A 17955-nucleotide genomic window follows, 5' to 3' on the forward strand; every position below is an offset into this window, starting at 1 on the left:
TGTCAATCATCTGTTTGAGAGTCGTTGTCTTTTCCTCCCCGAAACCTCCGCTTTCCCAAGCATGATGTCCTTTTCCAGAGACTGCTTCTTCCTGAAAGCACGTCCTAGGTAGGTGAGACAAAGTCTCTCTATCCTTGCTTCTGAGGAACATTCTGGATAAACTTCGTCCAAGACATGTGTAATTGTTCCCCCCCCCCCTTTTTTTCTGTAAAAAGGATATTTTCAGACCACTGCCGCCTCCTTCTGCTGCTCCTGGAGATGCCTGTGTGCTCATTTGGTGCGGACCTGGTACCTCTTTTGTGAAGCGGCAGCTGAGGATACTTCAGCGCTCGCCATGGCCGACAAGAAACCCAAGGAAGGAATCAAGACTGAGAACAACGGTCATATTAATTTGAAGGTGGCGGGGCAGGATGGTTCCGTGGTGCAGTTTAAGATTAAGAGGCACACGCCACTTAGCAAACTAATGAAAGCCTATTGTGAATGACAGGGTTTGTCAATTAGACAGATCAGATTCTGATTTGACGGACAGCCAATCAATGAAACAGACACACCTGCACAGTTGGAAATGGAGGATGAAGATACAATTGATGTGTTCCAGCAGCAGACAGGAGGCGTCTTCTAACAGGGAGCCTGCTCCTTTCCTCCACAACTCTCTTCCTACCGACCAAGAATCCATTCTCTATTAGAAAACCACAATTTGGTTGCACCACCTCCTGACGGCTACAGTAAAGTTTTCTCTTTTATTTCCCCTTCCCCATTCCTTTATTGTACATAAAGTAACTGGTGCATGTGCACACGCATATTGCATTTTCTCTTTGTTTATTTTATTTATTTATTTATTTTCACTAAATGGCCAATGATATGTTTTGATCGACACCAAGTGGAGATGGGATGGGGAACCACTGGCTCTGTGAAAAAAAAAAAAAACCCTCGCCATCAGCGGCTTGCTCACTCAGCTCCTCTCTCTATATTCCAGTAAGTTATTTTGCTCTCACTGTTTAACAAAAACAAAAACACGACATAAAAAAAAATCCTTGCATACCTTGTTGGATTGGAGAATTTTAATGTTTTTCATTTATCATTGTAAAACCAAGGACAATTTTATAACTTTTTTGAATGTAGCTCTTACATGTAGGGCAATCTGTCTTTACGTAGGGGTAAATTACTCTCAATGAAATGAAGCCTGGATAGTTTTCCCTTCAAGTCAAGCGTCTTGTTGTTCAAATAAACTTCTTGTTTAAAATTTTTTTAAAGGATATTTTCATTTCTATCCTATAAGGATTCTACAGTACCAAACAGTGGCCAAAGAGGGCACATCTACTCAGTCTCCTTGCCCTGGTTACTCAGAAATAGGACTTTAGCTACAGTGATTGTAGTTGCTTATCTTCCTTATTCACCTTCTTTTTGTCCACGTATTCACCGTAATCTTTCTCTTCCACACCAATCCGAGACTGATACACAGCTGATCTTTGACAAAGAACCAAAATGCAGTGAATAAGGATTTTTCATGTTCTGATACACAGCATCCCATAGGCCTGGCCAGAACACTTTCTGTGCCTCGTTACCCGATTGAAACACTTCAGAGTTGCTTGACTGTCACATCTTATTAGTCACTAGAGAAATTTGGTAACTATTTTCCTTTCACCTGCCTCATGACCAAGTCCTGATTCACTTGGACAAATAACAGCATCTAGTTTTTCAAGGACCAAACTACTAGCTATTTTGGACTCCTGTCTCACACTCTGATGGACACAGGTCTTTGTAATATGCCTTCTTTCCTTACAATCTAATTGTAGCATTTTCTGAGACTGCCAGGTTGATTTGGTTCTTCTGGTATGTTCAATATTTTGCAACAACATTATCCAAAGTCATAGAATTCTTCTTCTTATTGCCCAGCTTGTGAGGCGATTGAGAACACCGGGGCTTTGGTCAGGCACCGCTTACTCCTCAAAGGACACCTTTGCTCTTGACACTGAAAGAGGCCATGTGCAGCAGGTTTTCCCAAAGCAGTGTGTCATCTGGATTTCTTGAACTGCTCCTTCCATGAGCGTTGGTTGTGGCTGCGACTAAAATGAAATCCTTGACAACTTCAATCTTTTCATCACGATATTGTCTGTTGGTTCCATTATGACGATTGTGGTTTTCTTTCCATCGAGTTGCAATCCTTAAGTGACCACGGTCTTCACTTTTCTTCAGCAAGTGCTTCAAGTCCTGGCTTTTAGCAAGCCAGCTTAATCATCTGCATATTGTGTGCAGATCGTTAATAAATCTTCTTCTAATCCAAGTTTTTAAGATGATGTGCTCAGTATACAGATTGAATCAGTATAGTGAGAAGCTGAACCCTCACCCATATTTATCATAGTTTTAGACCATACAGTATCATCGTGTTCTTGTTCTGTTCAAATGACTGGTCTCCCGTGTACAGATTCCACGGCGCACAGTGAAGTGTTGTGGAACCCTTCAAGGCTATCTATCCATGGCTTGTTACAATCCACACAGTAAAACAAACATCTTTCTGGTCTTCTCTGCTTCAATCAAGACCCATATGGCATCGGCAGTTATATCCCTCATTCCACATCCTCTTCTGACTATAGCTTCAATTCTGGCAGTTCCATTTTGATGTACTGTTGCAACCATTGTTGAATGATCTTCAGCAAAATTTTACTTGCATGTGTTATTAATGATATTGTCCAATAATTCCTGGATTCTGGTGGGTTGCCTTTCTCTAGATTGGGCACAGATGTGAATCTCTTCCGGTCAGTTGTTCAAATTGCTGTCTCTCAAATTTCTCGCCATAAACTAATGAGTGCTCCCCGTGTTTCATCAGCTTGTTGAAACATTTCAGTTGGTATTCATTCAGTTCCTGGAACCTTGTTTATCTCTGTCGTCAATGAACCTTGGACTTCTTTCTTCAATACTATTGGTGCTTAATCATATTCTCCCTCCTGAAATGGTTGGATATCATCCAACTATTTTGGGTACAGTGGCTGTGTATTCCTTCCATCTTCTTTTGATGTTTCCTGTATTGCTCAATATTTTGCCTATAGAACTTTCGATATTCTAACTTCAGGCTTGAATTTTTTCTTCATTTCTTTCAGTTTGATAGATGTTGAGGGTGTTCTCTTATGGCTTTGTAATCCCAAGTATTTGCACATTTCATTATAATACTTTACTTTGTCTTCTTGAGCTGCCCTTTGAAATTTTCTGTTACTTCATCATTGCTTCCAGTTTGCGCTAGCTAATGTATATTCAAGAGCAAGTTTCCGAGTCTCTTTTGACATTCACTTTGGTCTTTTTTTTTTTAATGTGTACTTCATGTATGATGTTCCTGAAGTCATCCTACAACTTTATAGTTCTGTAAAATGCTTCAAATCTATTTTTGAGATGTTCCATACATTTAGAGATGAGATATTCAAGATTGTTATTTTGGTTCTCATGAATTTAATTTTCTTCAGTTTCAACCAGAACTTACATATGAATAATTGATCATCTGTTTTGCAGTCAGCCCTGCTCTTGTCTTGGCTGATAATACTTCTTTTCCCACTGATATAGTCAATTTGGTTGCTGTATATTCCATGTGGCCAAGTCCACATGTATAGTTATTGTTCATGTTGTTGACAAATATATTAGCAATGAAGAAGTTGTTGGTTTTACAAAATTCTATCATGTGACCTCTCACTTTCTCTTTTTAAAAACAATTTTGGAGGAGTATACTTGATGGACCAACTTTGTTTCTATCACCAAGGCCGTATTTTCTAACTAATGATGCTTTGTCTCTGTTTCCAATGTTCACATTCCAATCGCCAATAATAATCAATACATCCTGACTGCACATCTGGGCAATTTCAGACTAAAGAAGTTGGTAAAAAATCTCAGTTTCTTCATCACTGGCTTTTGTGGTTGGTGTATAAATTTGAATCATAATTATATTCACTAGACTTCGTTGTAAGGGTATAAATATTATCCTATCACAGACAGCATTTTATTTCATGATAGCTCTTGAAATATTCCTTTTGACGATGAGAGCTATGTGATTCCACTTAATTTGCCACTCTGGCATAGTAAACAATATGACTGTCTGACTCAAAATGGCCAATACCAGTCCATTTCAGCTCTGTAATGTCTAGGCTGCTGATCTTTATGGGTTCCATTTCATTTTTCACCACGTCTAATTTTCCAAGATTCCTACTTCATGTATTCCACGTACTGATCAGTAATGGCTATTTGCAGCTGTTTCATCTCATTTTGAGTCATGTCTACTTGTAAATGAAGGTTCCAAAAGCTTCACCCATAGCATTCAGGTTAACTCTATCCGAAGGAGGCAGCTCTTCCTCGGCCAGATTTTGAGTGCCTTCCAACACAAGGAACTCATCTGACGCTAATCAATGTTCTGCTGAAGACTGGGTTTTGGGGGCAAATCCCTAGAAAGTGGACACGTACTCCTCCGTTATAGCCTATTCTTAGTCCGGAAGCTGCTATGAAACCTGTTTGCCATGGTATTTAAAATACCAGCGTCATAGCTTCCAATGTCACATATACAAGCCATCACACTATGACAAACTGACAGAAAACTGGTGACCATTAGAGGATACAAAAAAAAAGATTACAATGAGATTTCACTTCACCCCAAGATTAATAGTTAAGTTCAAAAACACAGTAAACAACAGAGGCTGGATGTGGAGCGATGGAACACTGACACATTGCTGGTGAGACTACAACATGATGCAACTGTGGAAAAGGAGATGGCATTTCCTCAAGAAGGTGGAAATAGAAATGCCACATGGCACAGCATGCAGAGAGACAGGCATACCCATGCTCATGGTGGCACTATTCACAAGAGCCAAAAGGAAATTTAACAAGAGCTTTTACTGGTGAGCAGGGAGCAGAGAGGAGTAAGAGAGTTCTTGCTCAGGGGGCAGAGAACTGATGCTAAGGACTGTGGAATGGTTTAGAAAAAGATAGCACGCTCAGTCGCACAGCTTAAAGATGCGATCAGTGTCATGGAATTCTACAGGTAGGGATTGTTAAGGCGACCTATGTCTAGTACGCATATTTCATAACAGTAAAGGGAAAATGCTTTTTAAAAATACACATTCTAAAATATGAAGGTACCTCAAAAAGTTCATATTAAAACAGAATTAAAAGATAACAACATTTTCCCATGAACTCTTTGAAGACCCCTTGTCCCATTCAGGGGGTATTAGACAGTTTGACATGTATTGTGCATGCTAGACAGAGGATCTGAGTAGATCCTGAGGATATCTGCGGACAGCCTGGAATTTGAGCTTGAAGTTTCATGAGATTTCTTCTTGTCAGAATTATAGATTGACTGTACCACCCAGGGAACAAACAGCTGACCTCAAGTCACATGCCAATATATTCACAAACAATCCCCCTAAGAAGCTAGAAAGAACACAAAATGCATCGTGGTTAAAAAATAATAAACAAATGAAGCTTCTGTGTTTTCTTGCCTGAAAAACAAAGGCCCATTCTTCTAGTCTTCATGATGAAATAGTGAGGCTCTGTGGGAAAAACCACAGCAGTTGGTCAATGCTCAAAGTGAAGCACTGCAAACGGAGCCTCTAAGAGCCTCTGGCATCACCTGGAACTGGCTGGAGGCTCAGCTGCCTGCGCAGGTGGGAAGCGGGGCCTCTCGGTACAAACTCAAGAAAGAAAGCAAACATTCTAAAAACTTTCCCCCCCTTTTCTTGAAAGTCAAATTTCTGAATTTGATTTGATGATTGCACAAATATTTTTAATATGATTGAATGATTAAATGTATGCTATGTGAGGTATGTGTCAATAAAACGATTTGTAAAAAAAAAACTACCCTGCAAAGATGTTGATTTTTAGAGCCAAGCATCTTTCTCCATTTTCTTTTGTCCTATGCATCTGCCACAGAGAGAACAGCAACACAATCCCCAGTTTGAGTTTGAAAAACCAGCACTGGTTGGGTTAGGGGACGGGCCATAGCTGGCCTCCTCCCTTCCCTGTTGCCATAAGCAGGGTCAGTCCTGCCTCCACATTCCATTCTCCTTTGTTTATTCTGACACCACCTGTTCTTCCCACTGAACTCTGTTTCTATGCTGAGGTCATTAATTCATGACAATGGCCACACAGAACTCACAGGCAAAACTCACAATTACAGGGTTTTATTAGGGAAATTATCAAGTGACCACAAGTCAGGATAAAAAAAACCAGTATGGATAGAATCATTAACAACACCTCTCCTCATCCAGCAGTCAAGTTTCTCTCTACTCCTCCGCCACATGGTCCCTTGGTCTTTGCCTCCATGCTCTCTCTGCCTCACAGTCTTTGTTTGTTTGTTTGCCTCAAGTCTTACAGTGCAGGCACCGCTCCTCTGTTCTGTCTTGTCTTGGCCTGGTTCCTTGGTCTCCGTGACACAGCTTCTGGTGCCTCTGGTCTCACTTTCCACCTCTTGAGACAGATACTTTGAATGTGCTCCACTCAGCAGGAGACTCTTCTTCCGATGGCCTGAAAGTTCTCTCTGTGTTCTGATTCTGAGATGGTTCTTACCCGCAGAAGAGTGACTTGGATGTAGGTGCCACCTTTGTCTTTCAGCAGACCATACACCAGGAAAACAAAGGGAGGTGACTTGGTGCACCCTCTCGGCTCCGTGGCGACTTAGTCCCACGCTAATCCTGGTCATCAGCGCAGCAGAAAACTTCTTCCAAAATGGGATTCTAGCCATAGACAGAGGCAGAATTAGAACACATTGCATGTGGGGTTATGGCTAGAAGGGTGACATTAACCGACTACCCCTCAGGGTTATTTTAATTAGATGCTCACTTCAGTTCAGTTGGGCTGTTTCCCACCCCCCCACCCCACCCCCGCACCCCCCACCCCGGTTTCCTAGGCAGGAGAGTGGTGCCATTTGCACATCCAACTGATGGGCAACTTCTGACCTAATCAGCCCTGAAAGCCTCTTGGAGTGCAGTTGGTGTAGAACTGCACATTTTCCGAGGGGGCTTTTCTTGATCGCCACCAGCTACTCTTGTGTACACTGGAGGGTGCAGAGGCTAAGCTGGCGCTTGATGGGTGGTGAACTGAGGAGGGCCGGTCAGCTGGCCAGGCTTCGCTCCAATGAATGCCCTTCAGAGAGCTGCTCTGTCTCCTGGACCTCCACTAAGCACCATGTGGGATTTTGGTGATAAGGGAAATAACTGATAATCATTATCAGGTCTCTATATTTTCTGCACTAATAAGAAAAATTCTACAGCAATTAGAAACTGACCAGAAGAACTATGGCATGATTTGCCTTAAGCTTTCATCCGTGTTACTTCAGGTAAGTCCTTGCCCCAACCACCCTAACTGCCATCAAGTCCATCTTGATTCACAGTGACCCTATAGAACAGGGTAGAACTTCCTCTCTGAGTTTTCAAGACTGTAACTCTTTATGTCAGTGGTTCTCAACCTGTGGGTAGCGATCCCTTTGGGGGTTGAATGACCCTTTCACAGGGGTCGCCTGATTTATACTGGTAGCAAAATGGCAGTTATGAAGTAGCAACAAAACCAATTTTATGGTTGGGGGAGTCACCACAACATGAGGAACTGTGTTAAAGGGTCGAGGCATTAGGAAGGTTAAGCATCAGTGGTTTATGGGAATAGAAAGCCCCTACTTTTTTTTTTCCAAATCATTTTATTGGGGGCTCATACAACTCTTTTTTTGTGTGTGTGTGGTACTTGCTTTTTTTAAAAAACAATTTATTAGGGGCTCATACAACTCTTATCACAGTTCATACATATACATACATCAATTATATAAAGCACATCTGTACATTCTTTGCCCTAATCATTATTTTTCTCCTCTTTTCTTTTTTTACATTTTATTAGGGACTCATACAACTCTTATCACAATCCATCCATCCATTGTGTCAAGCACATTTGTACATTTGTTGCCATGATCATTCTCAAAACATTTTATCTCTATTTGAGCCCTTGGTATCAGCTCATTTTCCCCTCTCATGAACCTTTGATAATTTAGAAATTATTATTTTGACATGTCTTACACTGTCTGACATCTCCCGTTCACCCATTTTTCTGTTGTCTGTCCCCCAGGGAGGGGGTTATATGGAGATCCTTGTGATTGGTTCCCCCTTTCTACCCCACCTTCCCTTGACCCTCCCGGTATTGCCACTCTTATCACTGATCCTGAAGGGATAATCTATCCTGGATTCCCTGTGTTTCCAGTTCCTATCTGTACCAGTGTACATCTTCTGGCCTAGCCGGATTTTTAAGGTAGAATTAGGATCATGTTAGGGGGGTGGGGAGGAAGCATTTAGGAACTAGAGGAAAGCTTTATGTTTCATCGTTGCTACAAAGCACCCTGACTGGCTTGTGTCCTCCCCAAGACCCTTCTGTAAGGGATGTCCAGTTGCCTACAGATGGGCTTTGGGTCTGCACTCCGCACTCCCCCTCATTCACAATCATATGATTTTTTTGTTCTTTGATGTCTGATACCTGATCCCATCGACACCTCGTGGTCACACAGGAGAGTCCCTTCTTTCTCCCTCAGAGCAGCTGGTGGTTTTGAACTTAAAACCTTTCAGATCACAGCCCAATGCACAACTACTACCCCACCAGGGATCCCACCATTGCAGAGTAGACTACAGTAAATGTCACAAGGAAAAGAGCATGTCCCGGGTCAGGGTATGAACAGCTGTCCAGAACCTTTACAATTCAGAGAATTCAAAAATTGGGGAGAGTTACCGTTGGGCTAGGGTTGTCTGGGACGGTTCTGCATGGTGGGTCTTGGACATGTGAACATTGTTGTTGCTGTTGTTGTTAGGTGCCATCGAGTGGGCTCCTTTTCATAACAACCCAATGAGCAACAGAACAAAACAGGGCTGGGTCCTGCACCATCCTCACCAACCACTAATACTAATGATGAAGAAATTGAAGATTTACACCAACTTCTACAGTCTGAATTAATAAATCATGCAATCAATATGCATTGATAAATATTGGCAATCAGAATTCAAAGTGAGGAAGAAAGGGGAAAGATTAGGAATGGGAAAAGATGGCCTTGGTGATAGGAATGAAGACAGAGATAGCATGATAGAATTTTACAGACAAAAGACTTTATTGTAAATACCTTTTCCAACAACATAACCAGTGCTTATACATGCGGACCTCACAACATGGAATAAGCAGGAATCAAACTGATGTGAACATGAGAGTCTGTGAAAGCCAAATAAATGTTGTGGATTATGAAAAAAGAGAAAAATAAATTATCAGACAAATTAGAATCCCTAGTAAATTACTGTGTTTCAAATTCTCCTTTTTTAAAGCAAGAAGAACATCATCTACACAGGCACATACACTTTATACAGAGGAGACTTGTGGGTAGTTTTTCCCAAGGAATCCTTTGGTATAGGTACGCCTTTGTCTTTAATATCTGCGTCCTTCTTATCTAAGAACCTATACAACGACAACCGGTATCCCGCACGAGAAATCCAAGACATTAAATTATCGAGGAAAAAAATAACATGTACATTATTATCAAAGCAAGAAATCTTTCTACTCCATGTTAGAACATTTATCAGAAAAAGAAATTGGAACAAAGTGTTTACTGAAAAACTATCTTTTAGTCAGGAAAAGTTTCATTCCCTAGTCAGCATGATAAATCTTTGTGAGGTTGTCTTAAAGAGTTATAAATCTAAGGACAAAGTCAATGGCCTAAGCCACTGAGGCCCACAAATTCTCCATTCCACCCCATCACAATTTATAAAACATTATCCCCAAATGTACACTCTTAGGGAAAAAGTGTGGAGCCTCAAACCAAGAGAGCAGACCTTAAATATCTTGAAGACTGACCCCAGTGCAGTTCCTCAAACCTTCCACATTCTGGTTTTAAGTCAACATTCTACATTCCTAGACGTTCACACAATCTAACGTTCTGATTGGCTATGTCGAAGACGCTAACGAGCTTCTTAAAGTCAAAAGAGTGAATTAATTTTGTTTTAGTGGGTTGAAATGTTTCTGTTAATCCCGCATGCTCTGCTGTGATGAAACAGGAAGGAGGATGGGAAGCAATCTAAAGTCTCCTGACAAATATAGAAAATGCTTCTCACACCGAGTGAGTGTGTCCGTGTTTTTCTGTTTCCATCTGGATCCTTGTCAGTGTGATTGCTTATTTTTAGGTTGGCATTTTAGAAGGAAGATGAAATGGCTTCAGGGAATGATGTGAAAGGTTAAGAAGATGGATGAGAGGTTCCAAGCGAGCGTTCACGGAAGAAAACATAACCTCAGAGTTTTATCTTCAATGTATGAAGGTAAGTTTTAAAAAAATGATACTAGGGCGTTCCTGTTCATGCATGTATGGGATTATTCCAAGCAAAACGTGTTTCAACATATCTCTGAGAACAGTGTGGCTGCAGATAAATTGTCTCAGTAATACACTTGTCTTAAGCCCATTAGGATGCCTGTGGGAAAAAGTTCAATCACAACAGTGGCTTCTGAGGGGATCTGCAGTGGCCAGTTCAACCCCAGGCAGCAAAGCCATCTCAGAAGTGTATGACTACTGTTTTGCAGGGGGACTCCCAAGGGGTAATCTCAGTAGATTTTCTCGAAGGACCCAGGATGATCATGAGGGTTTATTATAAAGAAGGGGTGTTTGGTGGTGGTTGTTTCATTATCAAAGGCGAAGAAAGCTATACTGGTGATTTTCCCCCCACCAAGGCAAAGTACCTGCTCGTTCTTTGTGGGTAGCAGGGCTGTCCTATGGAGATTTCACTGGGAAACTCCCTGTCTGCCCCACAGCCCTGATCCTGCCCCTGAGACTTCTTTTTAATACCGAAGCTCGAAGAATATTTTAAAGGAACACATTTTGATGTCGTGCAAATCACAGTGCAGAATCCTTAGGGGAGGGTTGGAGGGATGAGGACCCCGTCTCGTGTAGATATGTATGGCCCTAGATGGAGGAAGGTATGTCAAGAACAATGGCTTCACATCATTTTGATAGTTTTGTTTAATACAGTTTTCTAATATTTTGTATCTTTTCCACTAAGCCTCATATTTCTTTGATAAAAACAAATATCCCTATTTCTGTTACACCCATATCTTTGAACTCTGTGAACTCAGTCACTATAGCATCATGCAAAGCATTGGAAACGAAAGTGTGGCCCTTGAAGATGTGTAAATATCGGGCGAGGCCGCATGATGGAATAAGGAAGTAGGAGGAAACCAGCCCCAGCAAAGGCAACACTATGTAAATAGCAAAGCCGTGTGTGCATGGGAGGGAAAAGAGAACTCACGGCCATCGAGTGATCTCCGTGCACAGTGACCCTGCAGGACAGGGTAGAACTGCCCCTGTAGGCTCCCAGGCTGCAACTCTTCCCAGGAGTTAGGATGCCTCAAAGGTGATATAAACTAGAAACGATGGAGCAACTTGGGGATGCCTAAGAGAATTATCTGGAAATAAATATGACTAATTGATATCTTCACTTAAATAAAATGTATGCTGTAGATTAGTACATGTGTTCTAAGAAATCATTTTCATTCTCCTGGAATCCAAATTTCTGGGTCCACACAGTTGGGGCGTCCTACCCAGGCCATTTGCCTTTTGAGCCATGAGCCTTAAAGCCAAAAAGTCACCCTTGAGCCAAACAATGGTTTAGCTAAACTAGTAATACATTTTGCCTTGGGAATCGGGCTCTTTTGAAGACTTGAGTTACTTTAAAGAAAGATTTCAATGGTCAGACTACACCAAAAACCAAACCCACTGCCATCAAGTCTACTCTGACTCACAGCTCCTCTACAGAGGGTTTCTGAGGCTGTACATCTTGAAGGAAGTGGATTACCTGATCCCTCCGAGCTGCTCGAGGGTTTGAACTCCTGCCCTTGCAATGAATAGTCCAGTGTTCACTCAACAAGGCCACCAGGGCTCCTTAAGGGTCAGGCTCAGAGTGGGAGCTATGTTTCTAGGCTAATTCACTAATTAATTTAATTGTTCTTTAAGGCAATGCTGTATAGAATTCCTTCTAATTACAAATTCATCAGCTCTGTTCTGACCTGTTTTCCCATGGCCATGGTGTGAGAGTGTTTTACAGAATATTTTTGACTCTGGAGTTTAAAATGTTACTCTAATTTGAAAATTGTATTTTAAATAAACTTCAATTTACATTGCTGTCATAATATGATTTTTGTCTTAACAGTTCTTAAGAGACATATATTTGTTTCTTTGTTTCATCCACTTGGGAAAGGAAGGCTAGATCAAGTTCAGAATTTGGCCAAAGTCGTCATTTCTTTTGATATGTGTCTATTGATGACTTTTGTAAAAAGTCTGTAAGATCACCAAAAAACCAAGCCCACTATCATGGAGTTGATTCCAACTCACAGCGACCTCCATAGGGTTTCTAAGGTTGTAAATCTTTATGGAGCTGACCGTCTCCAATCTTGCCATGAGCAGCCCACTGCCTGGCCGCAGCACCACCAGGGCTCCTTCTGGTTGACCACAGCCTTGAAACCCTACAGAACAGGTCTACTCTACACAGTGACGCTCACCGTGGGTCGGATAAGCCCAGCGAGCACAACACCATACATTACATGCAGACATGATGCAAGTTAGAATCAGTGAAAATTGATGATTGAATTTCCGAAAGAAAATAATTGTTGCTCCAGATTTCTATATACTGTGAAAAAATTATTTTAAAGGTTAAATGAAATATACCCATTTTCAGATAAACAAAAGGTGAGAGAAGGCAACACCAGCAGATCTACCCTGATAAATATTAAAGAGTTTGAGGGTAAAGGAAAATTTGGGGCTATACAAAGGAATAAAAGTATGGACAATGGTAAACATCGGAGTAAACATAGAAGAACCTTTTTCAATTAAACTCAATTTAAATTGGCGTTTTAAGCAAAGGTAATAAAAGTGTTATGTGAGCCTTGCACCAAAAGCACGAGAAAATAGATGGCATTAGCACAACGGACAAGAGAGGTAAGGAAGTATACTAATGTAAAGTTTCTCTACTATACTTGAAGTGGCATAATATCATTTGAGATAGATGGTGATAAAGATGTGTTGATTTTTGAAAAGATGTAATAAGCGCTAGAGCAACTACTGATAAATGGTTGTTATAGTCAATAAGTCAGCAGGGAAGGTAAAATGAAATCATAAGAAAAACCCACTTACTCCAAAAGAAGCTAAGAAGAGAAGAGGAAAACCAACAGAGAAGACATGGTCAAATAGAAAGAAAAACAGAGTAGACTTCCACTAAACTTAGTAATTATACTAAATTCAGATGATTTCAATACCCCAAATTAGAAGGCAAAATAAAATTATTTTTAAAAAGAAACATCCAATTATATGATGCCCATACAAATATTCAGTTTAAATATCCAAATACAGGATGCTTAGAAGTAAACGAATGAAAAGAAATAAACCATATAAACACTGCATGTAAGAGAGCTGAAGGGGCCATGTTAATATAGACAAAATGTATTTCTACCCCCAATAAAATGATTTTAAAAATGTATTTCTGAAGTAGGTGTATTACCAGTAATAACGAAGGAAAATTTCATAATGTCAATGAGATCATTCAAAACAGGAAGATGAAAGCAATTCTAAGTTCTAACAATTAAGTTAGTAAACAAAATATTTTGGTATTTAGTAAACAAAATATTCATGCATTTTTTAACTTCAAAATACACGAAGTAAAAACTGGCAAAATAGAAAGGATAAACACACAAATCCACATATGGTTGGATTAAAAAATAGAAGTCTCTCCCACTAACTGGCAAGTAAACCCAAACTCAATCGAGTTATTCAAGACTTAGACACTATCACCCTTTTACTCAATATAACTAATTGCCACTTATAGACGTCTCCTCCCAACAATAGCAGAGCGCACATTCCTTTACAGAGCACACTGAACATTGACCAACTTCAACTAAGTGTGGACGTTAAAAAAAAAGTAACAAGGAATTTAAAACCAGGTAGAGAATGCTCTCTGAGGACAACAGGATAACATTAGAAATGAATAACCAAAGCTACCTGGAAGCACTCAATCATTCAGAAATTGAACAACACACTCCAGAATAACTTGCTGGGAACAGAAGGAGTGACTACGGATATTTTTCAAAGCATTTTAAACAGAATGATTAGGGCCCACAGTCTACTAGCAAAGTCTTTCAATTCACCTTTTCAGTCGATCTAAGTGATGCCACTCATTTTAATCATTTTCAATTATGTTGGGAATCAAGGAAGACTATTTTCATTCTTACCTTGTTCTCCACCAGCTAGGCACAGCACTAATTATTTTATCCTCTCATTTGATCTTCACAACCATCCAGTGAGATGGTGCTATTATTGTCCGTCTTAGAGGGAAAGAAATAGAAGCCCCGGAGGGTTAATTTGTTCAGATCAGATAATTAGCAGAGCCATGATTAAAAGCTAAGCCCGTTACACTCGATACCACAGCATATCAGCATCATGAGACATCACACAATTTGAGGGAAAGAAACAATACTGTGGTATACTAAACATTAGATAAATAATGACTTCTTGTTAAATCACAGCTTCCCTGTACTTTCCCTAAAGCATCACCATCTCCTTCCGGATCGAGAGAATGAAGAGCATTGATAAAGGCTGTACTACGCTTGCTCATTACGGCGAGTTCTCAGGGCTAGTAAAGGGATCATCACACTGGGAACCAGCAGACAATGCTTATTAGCTCTGTGACCCCCAGAAAGCCGCTCCTCTGGGGACCCCAAGAAAACAATTAGAATAATCCGGAAACACAAGTGGAAAGGTGCTCTGTAAACTGAAGAGTCATGAAGAAATGTGCACGTAATTTTTGGGCTTACTTAGAAAAGAGCATTTTAAAAATGAGTTGGCATCCCTTATATTGATAGAAACTTCGATCGGCAACACCTGATTGTTGTTTTTCTTAAATAACTTTATGCGAACTGAGTGAAGTTTTACAATTTTCCATTCAACTATGCAGACACATTTTGTTTTACCTCACTCATTGCAATCCCCACAATGAAGCATCACCTACCCCACTTCCCTTCATTTTTCTCCCTAACTGCTGACCTTTGTCCTGGGGTACATGTGCCCTTTGGGTCTTGATTGGTTCTGCAGTGTGCGGACTTCATGTGGAGCGGTGCGTTGTTTGGCTGAAGATTAACCCTCTGGTAAGTTCATCTTCACGCCTCGAGGGTGACTAAGGGTCGTAGTATTGGGTTTACCAGGATCTGTCTGATCAGAAAGTCTACTCCTTTTTTTTTTTTTAATGATTTTGAGTTTTGTTCCACATTTGTCTCCTACTCTCTCCAGGACCTCCTAATGTGGTCCCTTTCAGAGCAGCTGGCCATGGTAGCTGGCTGCCTTCAACGTCCGGCTTCAAGGTCATGGAGCCTGAAGTGTATGTGATCCATCTGTCTTTTGGACTCTTGGTTGTATGCACCTTCATCGTTCTTCTCTTCTCCAGATCAGAAAAGAACAACAGTGGGGCCTTAGATGGCCACACAGTAGCTTTGACGACCCCAGTCTCTGCTTGCTCCTCGCTGAAGTAGGAGGTAGAACACTGTCCTTGTGGGCTGTGTCGTACCAATTGATCTCCGTGTCCCCTGAGATAAGACCTGATCATGTGATTGATAACTTAGATAATACCTTTACTTCTGAATTTATGTTCTTTGAACAAAGTTTAAAGAGACCATAAAATTCACAAGCTACTGACCCTTGCCCCATTGAGTGAAAGTTCTGGGAACAGAGACTAATAATGTGCCATAGAAAAATTTGTAAAAACATTTATATATACTGCAACACGATGCATCAAAATTAATATATGCCCGTTAATCCAGCTATATGGCAGGTTTTTGGTTTCCTCAGCATTTCCTCTTCTAAGAATTCATCTTGTAGGGAAACATTTACTCAGCTAGCACTATTTTTAATCAAGGAGAACTGGTAACCATCACCATCTACGTATTGATATTTGATAAAATACTCTATGGAAAATGAACGCTGTGAAAAGGTGGCTTCGGGTGCTGGAAATCAAGGAGCAGGTGATTTCACCCTCCTGTCCTTTCTGGGAAACATTGAAAAACAAGCAGATACAGGTATAACCCACTTCTTCAGAAGTTTGGAAAACAGTCAGTCTTGAAATACACCCTCAATCTTGAAGCAAGAAAAACGGACGTCTTAAAAACCAGTAGGAAAACTTGGTGGCATTTTTACTTGTCCTAACTTCGCCCCTTCCCAGGCTCCACAGCAGTAGTCTTAAAGGTAGCAGCCCACATTCCCAGGGCAGGCCCCTGGTCCCAGGTTCCAGAGGGAAGAGAGCAGAGCAGAGGCTTTATTTTAAGTGATTGTGTTTGTCTGTTCTAGCCCACATGGTGGCTATCTGAGGAACTGAAATAAGACACACTCATCTCTCCTCTTGTATGTAATGCAGAATCTGGGCAGGGTAGAAATGTGGTTTGAGAACATTCTGAGACTAATTGGCAACCTGTAGCAGCCTGGGACAAGCATTATGATAGAAACGTACAGTAGACTCCCTAAAGCCCAGGGGGAGAGTGTCTTTGGGAAATACAGGCATTACAAATACCCATGTCTACTAGGTAACTGAGAAAGCCACACATGCAGGATGTGTACACTCAGCAAATACCTGCTCAGACCCTAGGTTTTTACTTCAGTCTGATTCTTAGGCTTAGCACAACCCTGCCAAGTGTTGAAAGAGTAACTTTTGTGCATCTGCAAAGACTAGGTGATATGTGTTCTGTTTTGCTTTGCTGTATTTTGTTCCTGAAATTCAAGGAAACTCCCTGTGAAAACATCAGCTGAATAGGAGGGAAAGGAAAGGTGACTCCGGTAATCACGTAAGACGGTGAGCCACACCAGACCCACTGCCATCAAACTGATTCTAAGTCTTGGCAACCCACAGGGAAAGATGACGCAGTCTGCTTCTGTAAAGATCTACAGCCGTGGAAGGCACATGGGACAGTTGTACTCTGTCCTATAGGGTTGTTTGGAGTCAGAATCAATCATTCTGACAAAAGCCTATGCAAGTGCCAGGAGCAAGGTTGGCAGTGGCAACCCTGGATGCCACTACTCTATTGCTGCTGCTGCTTCCTTTCACAACTGCTGCCCCTCACAGCTAAGAGCCCAGAAATGCCCTTGACCCTCATATGGCTGCTGGGCAGGTGACTAAAGCCAGAAGTTGGGCAGAAAGAGGCCAATAGAAGGCATTGTGGGGATTGGAATATACACTGGATCCCACTGTTCATTCACTCTGGGCATCGAGGTTTTTAAATCCATTAGCAAAGAAAACAACAAACTCGCTACCAAGTTGATTCTGACTCATGTCAACCCTTTGGAGCAAGGCAACATTCCCCTTGTGGGTTTCCAAGACTGAAACTCTTTATGGGGGTAGAAAGCCTCATCTTTCTTCCATAGAGCAACTGTTAGTTTCAAACTGCTGACCTTGTGGTTAGCAGCCCAACACGGCACCACTACATCCAGTAGGGTGAAGTAATAAGCAAAAGGAGAGATATTTTCCTTTAGAAAATAAAAAATAAACCTTACAGAACCCGGGGGTGTGCGCTGCTGAACACTGCATGAATGTGTACTAAGGGGCACACACCTGTGTGTTCAAAGGACTGACAAAACTATGGACAAAGGAACGAAAGGGAATCAGAAAATGATGTCTGAACAAAACGGGATGTCAATAAAAAGGCAGAAATTATCCAAAAGAGCCAAATAGAAATCTTGTTGCTCAAAAATACAGTAACTTTAATTTAAATTTTGCTGTAGGGGTCCAAACTAAGATTTGAGCAGACAGAAGACAGTCAGAAAACTTGAAGACAGGATCATTAAAAGTATCCAGTTCAGGAACAGAAAGGATAAAGAAAAGCAGATACAGCTGAAGGGGACCCGTGGGACACACCAAGCAAGCTAATATACTGCATGGGGGGCATAGGGGAAGAGAGGGA

The 17955-nt window shown here is 41.1% G+C and overlaps 1 pseudogene; it reads left to right on the forward strand.

Annotated features, from left to right (window-relative positions):
* Nucleotides 1-334: 334 nt before the first annotated feature.
* LOC142454269 (small ubiquitin-related modifier 2-like) lies at nt 335-622 on the forward strand (annotated as a pseudogene).
* The last annotated feature ends 17333 nt before the right edge of the window (nt 623-17955 follow it).

This window comes from Tenrec ecaudatus, chromosome 8 (genome assembly GCF_050624435.1).
Source record: "Tenrec ecaudatus isolate mTenEca1 chromosome 8, mTenEca1.hap1, whole genome shotgun sequence".
NCBI lineage: Eukaryota > Metazoa > Chordata > Mammalia > Afrosoricida > Tenrecidae > Tenrec > Tenrec ecaudatus.